The following is a 6000-nucleotide window of genomic DNA, read 5'->3' on the forward strand; positions in this document are numbered from 1 at the left end:
CAGGAAGGCTTCACCACTTTCTTGGCACTGTTGTCGAGCAGCGAGCAACAGGTGCGCCTTCTGCAGAAAGGTGTTCTGACTCACCTTTTGACATCTCATACTTTTGGCTCTGCTCGCTGCCACCAACTTGCACCCTTGCACGAGTTTTGGGGAAACGGATCGTTCTTTGAAACACAAGGGCTCGCAAAGCCTCGGTCTGAGAACCAAAAGGGAAAGACAAAACCAGGGGAAGGGGCGCGCGAGGGGCAGGGTTTCCACCCGAGCGCAACGGGGGTGGGCTCAGCCTCCCCGGGAGAGGGGTCCCTGCAGGCGGTGGGACCAGTCGCGGCGCTGCCCGGATCCCAGCCGCCGACGCCTCTTTGCGAGCTCCTCCGCCGCCACGCTGCGGGCGCGAGGTGCGTGCTCGCAAAGGAAACGCCGCTTCTCCAGTGCGCTGCCCGCACTGGGGGATGCCCTCTCCCCTGCAGCAGCCAGAGGCTGGGATGGGGGCAGGGAGTGGCCGCGGGCGTGCCCCTCCTCTGCCCACGCCGAGCTGCAGGCGCTCCTTCGCCCACCGCGTGGCCTGCTTCCAAACCGCAGGGGGCTCCTAGCGACTGCGCCCCCCCCCCCATCCTGCTGCTCCCAGTGTGGCCCGAGAGCCCCGCTGAACTCTCCGCTTTCTGAAGCGGCTCAGTTCTCAGCCGCACCCCCCCTGGGCCCTCTCCCGGCTGCCTGCAGGTCCCCCCAAAGGCTGCAGAGGCGTTGCCATCAGGTACCGCGCGGCTGCCCCGCGAAACCGTCGGCTTTCTGCGCCCCGGCCACGGGAAAACCTACGTGACCACCTTAAGTTTCCCCCAGATGTTGCGCCCGCCGCGGCTCGGCGGTGCCCTAGCGGGCGCGAGAAAAAATAAAACCAGGAAGCGTGGGGGAGGGGAGGATGTGGCGGCGGCGAGGGTGTGCGCGCCCGGCCGGCGAGGCGGGCGGGGAGCGGCTTATTAGCATGAGCTCGGCGGCGTCAGGGCCCTATGGGTAGCAGCGATTCCACGCGAACGAAAGGGAAAAAGTGAGAGTTTGGAGAGCCGGGGAGAAGGAAAGGGGTGGGGGTGGCGGTGACGCAGGGGCTCAGGCATTGACGCACCCGCCGGGCTGGTCCCAAAATAGCAGCAGCTCCAGCTTGGTGGCGCCCTCCGGGTTCCCTTCCCCTCCGCGGGAGCTGGGCGCGGCCAGGGGGAGCTCTCCTTGATCCCCGCGGGGAGCCAGGCTCCCGGCAGCTATTTCGGGCAGTCGGAAACTCGAGTGCGGCCGCGCGCGGGGTGGCGGTTGCTATTTTTTAACATTTTCCTAGGAAAGTGGGGGTCGGGGGGGGGGGCTTGGAGGCTGTCACCGAGACCCTCCGTAGACAAATGCAACTGTTTACGCTTCCTCCGCGCGCGCCTCCTCCCTTATTGTCATTTTTAGCAAAAAGGAACAACCTGGGATTAGCTGGGGTTGAGTGTGAGGACGCCTGGAGAATTCTCTCCCAGAGACTGAAAAAGTGACCTGGAGTTCTTAAAGTTAGCTTCAGGGAAAACAAACATGGTCATGGGATGTGATACTCTGTGGCAGCAACCTGTCGAGTTTGGCGTGAAGGTAACAGCCTTTGCTCAAGTCTTAGTTCACCCAAGATCGAGAGGCAATTTTCACAGGAGGTGATTATTATAATAGAATGGAGTGATTCAAATGAGAGAAAAGCTGGTCTTTTCCCTTTCTAGCCTACAATATGTGTGAGAGTTCTCACTGGCCCCTTCAAATTCCTATTCTAGTTCCCGGGAAGCGTTGTACTGCTTAGAAAGGCACACAGTATACAAAACTGATAAACTCATTTAAACCAATTATTGGATAACCTACTTTCGTGTGGGTGTCTTGGTAAGGTTCGGATGTGCTAGGGGTGAAAAGATCCAGCACAGAAAGTGTAAAGGACATTGCTCAAAACTCCTGATCCCAGTGTCCCCACCAGGTTCTGATGGAACGAAGTCTCAGTAGGACTGCCAATGTCTGTAATTGACTAATCCTGACAGTAGGGGGCCTGACTCCACAACGTTCAAAAGGATAACACACTTTACCACTCACTTACTCTCTCTCTCTCTCTCTCTCACACACACACACACACACACACACACACACACACACACACACGCTATTTACTACTTAGGCCAAGCCCCAGGAGAACATGCTGCAAGTCCAAATATTCAAATATTCATATTGTGCAGGAATTAATAACTACAAATCTTTCATTCTATTCTATTTTTCTTGAAAAGGCAAACAGTTTTAACACATGGAATTAGGTTCACAATAGATTTTATTTCCTCCTACCCATGTTTAACTCACTACTAGGTCACGGGAAAAAATTAAAATGGTAATAAAATCTTTCATTTTATCACCAAGTAGTTCAATTGGCATATAGTTTGGGAAAATGAAAGCATGTTTTAAAATCCTATGATTACATGTTTAAATAAATTATAGTTTAGAAGAGGATTCCTGTGGGTGTATTTGCTGGTACATAAGAGAATGCTTTTGTGCACAGAGGTTTAATTACACATATAATGGAATCAAAATGTAGAATTGAACAACCTTTTAGAAAATGTTAAAATTATGCTTTAGGCAAAAAGAAACTGAATTTCTGCATTTATATGGCTGCAACCCTTCCTCCAAGATTCTCCAGCATAAATAGATCAAGTACACTATTTTATAACTCATTAAAATGATAATTTTTATTTCAGAGCTGGACACAGAATCTGATATAACTTTAAATTATTTCCATGTGTAAATCTGTAAATTTGCCCCAGAATGAAGGGTTATTTTCTTACTTAAAATACATGAGTATCCATAAGTAGCTCCTTTGAAATCAACAAAATTAAATTACAAAATTATTAGTACTATCGATATATACTATTGACCCCCCAAAAAAAGCGTTTGGACAGCAAGTTTATTATGCTATTAACCAATATTAAGAAGACTATATTGGCACATGCATAGAAGAAATATTTTTATAAAAAAAATCAATATAATATACAAACTCACATCTAAACCAAACTATTTTATTTTATGCATGGCTAGGCAGATTGTACTTAATAAAGTTGAGCTTTTGGTATAATTTAGAAAGCAAACATGGATGTAATCCCATAGGATTTTCTATCTTAATGCATGGGAAAGGGGCCCTTAGAGATTCATTTCACTATTACAAAATGAACTCAGAGTAGCACTTACAATTCACATATAGTGAATAGATATGACTGATATGCTGTAAGAGTTGAGGTAACTTTAAGATATTTCACAGTAAAATTACTTATAGGACTTATTTATAGCATATAAATTAGATACATATTTTAAGTTATATTTGGACAAACTTACATTGATGGCATTTGTTGCCATCGGCAGGAAGTTTATACTAGTGATAGAAGAAATTTTCACTTCAGAAAAAAATCTACTTCTGAAGATACAAAATAATTTTTAATATTGAGTGTTTTGTTTTTCCATTTAATTGATATTAATAAGATATTATTCAACCAGTCACTTGTTCCTTTCTTATTGGATGCTTAGAGAACAAATAATTGCCTTAGCTGATATTCACATTTTGTATAGTTGTGGCTTTTACTCAGTTTTACCAAGCCTATCTTTCACAAAAAAAAAAAACTTAATGCTAAAAGACCTTAAAAATTATTTCTTACATTGATTCAGAACACAGTTCTAGAAATGTATAAAGATGTGCAGAAGAAAACAGCACTTTTTTTCTAGAAGCATCTACTTGTAAATTAAAACTATAAAACTGAACATATGGTAAAACCTCATGTCACTCAAAAAGTATTTTGCATAATAAAAATCCTTCATATTTTCTTTAGTGTTTGACTCTCAGTAACCATTTCCAAAATATCTGCTTTTAAATTAACCATTTAATATTTTTTAATTGTGGTAAAATACACACAACATAAAATTTACCATCTTAACCATTTTTAAGTATATAGTTCAGTGGTGTTAAATACAGTCATACTTCCTGCATTGGTCACCACCATCCTCCCCCAACCCCTTAATGATTCATCTTATAAAACTGAAACTCTATACCCTTTAAACAATAGCTCTCCACTCTCCCCTCCTCCCAGCCCCTGTCAATCACCAATATTTTGTTATATAAGAATTATTTTTTGTTTAAGCAAGGAAAGGTAACTTTTTCTTTAGACTTCATTGCTAATTTCAGTTAATGTGGACATCATTAAAATGTATCAAGTACTGAAAGATATTTTAAAGATTCTGAAAATAAGTTGTTCTGTGCCAAGAAAATATCCGGACACTTAAAATTCTAAAAGTAGCTGGTAACATTAATAACTATCACAGTACCAGAGAGTACTTTTTAAAAGTAGTAAAATACATAAACTTTGCAACAATTTTCATAAGTGTACCAGAGCTGACGAGTTTTTGTTCCACTTTGAATGATAAAATAACCACCTTTCATTTTTTCTTCAGACTAACTGGATAGGAACCTCTCAATTTAATAGAAAATGGAAATACAGTATTGACATAGAGCAACAAAGACATATATGCCCTTTTTCTCATGATAATTCTGCAATTATCAACCTACAATTTTAACACTACAAAAGTAACTTATAGCAAGGACCCTTATAGTGATAAGTAATAAATCTAATTACCATATCCCTTGAATAGATGTAATATAAATTTCATTGCTCACTTAAAAGTTCTAAAGTTAACAGCATAAACTTGAAGTTGAGTAATTAAGTAATCCTTATATAGACACTTATTAAAGTATTTATACATATTATCTTAAATCTACATCTATCATTTTGCCAATTAAAATTAGGACTTTAATTGCAATTAAGTAATTTAATTGCCAATTGAACAGCAAAATTGCTAAGTGACTAATTTTAATGCCTATTTTAATTACCAATCATGACTGGGGAGGGAGCTAATCAAGTTACATCAAGCAGTACCAGAGTAATGATGTGAAGAAAAAAAAGTAGAACAAACATTCAAGGCTACATGCCTTCAAAAAAGAAACATAAATTAAATAAATGCAAACACAATCTTATAAATGTATAAAAATACGTATTTCAATATCTGAATACAGAACATGAAAGAGAACAGGATTAATTAAAGAAGCCCTTGTCAATCTTCAAAGTAAGGAAAACCAAGTCAAATTTTTATGTGTATTTACATGGCACTCATACTAACCTAGATAAAAATAAAGCTGCATATAGCTGAGAATAAAAGACTGTTTTCTACTTGGCTGGTTAAATATTTACAGATTGAGTTGTTTTTTTTTTTTTTAATTCTTTAAAAAGAAATGCTGTAAGAAAGAGAAACAAGTTTCTGATGAGGGAACGTGGGTTTTGAATTTGAAAAGCAAACAGGGCCTGTGCTGTGGGACTTCACTTTCCTGATGGCACGCTTCCCCACCCCCACTCACTTGAACCAAGAGATCTAATAGAGGCCTAATGCCTATCCATAACTTGTGCCTTGTTACCCTGAGAAATGCATAAATCTGCTATCTAAAAGATTTCAAAATACAATCATGAGTAAAAACATAAGAAATCAACTAGGATTACATCAAACTAAAAGTACTTAGATGATGAGGACTATACATCCTCCTAAAAGTATGTCTGCATCTTCAGTTAAAATAAACATGCCAGTTCAATATAAAAGCTGTAAACCAGCAGGCAACCAGAAACACTGGTGAAAATCTTCTTGGCTGATGCATACACAATTTCAAAAGTTTTCATATTCATACTAATTCACAGATTAGCAAAATGGAAGGGCAATATTGAAAGAGGGAGGTGAAGTTAAGAGCTCAAGAAATAAAAAGTGATTCCCTGGTAGACAATAACAATGGTAGTGCTTTTCTGCTGTAGGGGATCGCTTTGGCAGCCAGCCACCTCATTTAGAGTAACAATGGACAACCATGGAATCTTCACTTGAAAGTCATGAGGCAAAATACATGTTGTTTTTGTTACTGTCTATCAACACCCTCCATAT

Source organism: Talpa europaea, assembly GCF_964194135.1.
Source record: "Talpa europaea genome assembly, chromosome: 1".
Taxonomy (NCBI): Eukaryota; Metazoa; Chordata; class Mammalia; order Eulipotyphla; family Talpidae; genus Talpa; species Talpa europaea.